This window comes from Arachis duranensis, chromosome 4 (assembly GCF_000817695.3).
Source record: "Arachis duranensis cultivar V14167 chromosome 4, aradu.V14167.gnm2.J7QH, whole genome shotgun sequence".
Lineage (NCBI taxonomy): Eukaryota > Viridiplantae > Streptophyta > Magnoliopsida > Fabales > Fabaceae > Arachis > Arachis duranensis.
In genome coordinates, this window is record NC_029775.3 from 56,514,229 (window position 1) to 56,516,076 (window position 1,848).

The window sequence follows — 1,848 nt, forward strand, 5'->3', positions numbered from 1 at the left end:
ACACTCCTCCCATTTTATGGCTTTTTCTGTGTCTCTTGGGTTGGGTATCGTATCACTTGGAAGAACATTGGTTGGTCGCTCAGCTTGTTTGGCTAATTGTCCCACTTGTCTCTCAATATTCTTCATGATGACCTCATGTTCCTTGTGTCCCTTAGCTAAGGCTTGAGTGGTTTGAGCAAGTGCTTGCAAGGTTGCTTCAATACTTGAAATTCTTGTCTCATGATGGTCAATTGGGGGTATGATGGGGGTTGATTGTTGTTGGAAGTTGTTGGGTGGATTAGTGTGGTAATTTTGTGAGTTGGATGATGGTGCAGAGAAGTTATTTTGGTGAGTTTGTGAATTATGATGGGGTGGTAGATATGTGTTTTGTGTTTTTCTATATTGGTTAGTGTTAGTGGCATGGTGATTTTGGTTGCTTGTGTGACGATTTTGATTGTGGTTGCTATTCTTTTGCCAATGATTTTCACCCCACTTAAGATTGGGATGATTTTTCCAAGATGGGTTGTATGTATCACCATGAAATTCATCCTGAGAATTTGAAGTCCAGGAGGATTTTGCATCTCATCATCCATGGTTTGATCTTCTCCCTCTGATTCCTCTGACCCTTCTTCACCAACTATGAACTTTCCTCTTTCTGCTCTCCTTATCCTTCGGAGGGTTCTCTCGTCCTCAGTATTAGGTCTGTTAGCTCCTGACATACACAAACAAAACCAAAATCACAAGTGCAATATTCTAGAACTAGAGTGAAATTGGGGTTAGTGAAACCAAGTATCAAACAGTTAGTGGGCTTAACAAAAACACAAAGAAAAATGCTTAATCTAAACCACATTTCACTTAATCATTGTCAATCTTTCCAATCCCCGGCAACGGCGCCAAAAACTTGATACGTAAAAATGAGAATTTACGTATAACCGGCAAGTATACCGGGTCGTATCAAGTAATAAGACTCACAAAGAGTGAGGTCGATCCCACGAGGATTGGTAGATTAAGCAACTTTAGTTAAATGGTAAGTTTAGTCAAGCGAACATGATTTTGATTTTATGAGCAATGTGACTTTTTAACATAATTACAGGAATTTAAATGGCAATTAAGAACAAGAATATAGAAATAAAATGGAAGTAAATAACTGAAACTTAAATTGCAAGAAACTTAAATAACATCAAAGATAAATAGCAAGGAACTAAAGGGTGCAGAAATTTAAAGAACATAAGGTAAATGGCAAAAAGTAGATGAACGGAATGTAAATAACAAGAGTAGTAAATAGACAGAATGTAGAAGGGGATTGGGAAATGGGTAATCAAATAGCTAGAGCAAGAGAAATGAGAATTAATGATAGAGAGGATCATTAGGGATTAGAGATGTTAGTTTTCATGAATTGATGTTAGTTAAATCCTTCTCAATCATGGGTGTAGATCTATGGCAAGTGGGTGATTGAATCCCAATCTCTTGGTGATTCAATCTCTCTCAACATAACCAATTGCCACTCTCGTGATCTAATTGTTCATGAGAAGAGATGAAGCTCAAATCTAATCCAGCCACACAATTCCTATGATCTCAACCAAGGAGAGTTACATCTCACATACTAACCAAGGTATATTGATTAAAGAAATCATGAAAGGATGAACTCTAAACTGAATTATGTGGCTCATTCCTCAAATTCACCACATAATTCATATAGATTAACCCCTCTCTCGATGGTGGTTAAATCTTTGAAGAACAAGAGTTTCCTCTTTGGATCAACCACATAAATTGAGGAGGAAAAGAGGGGTTCATCAATCCATTGTAACAAGCAGAGCTCTTCCCCCTAATGAAAGTGGGGTTTAGTGAATCATAGCTCCAATTTCAACA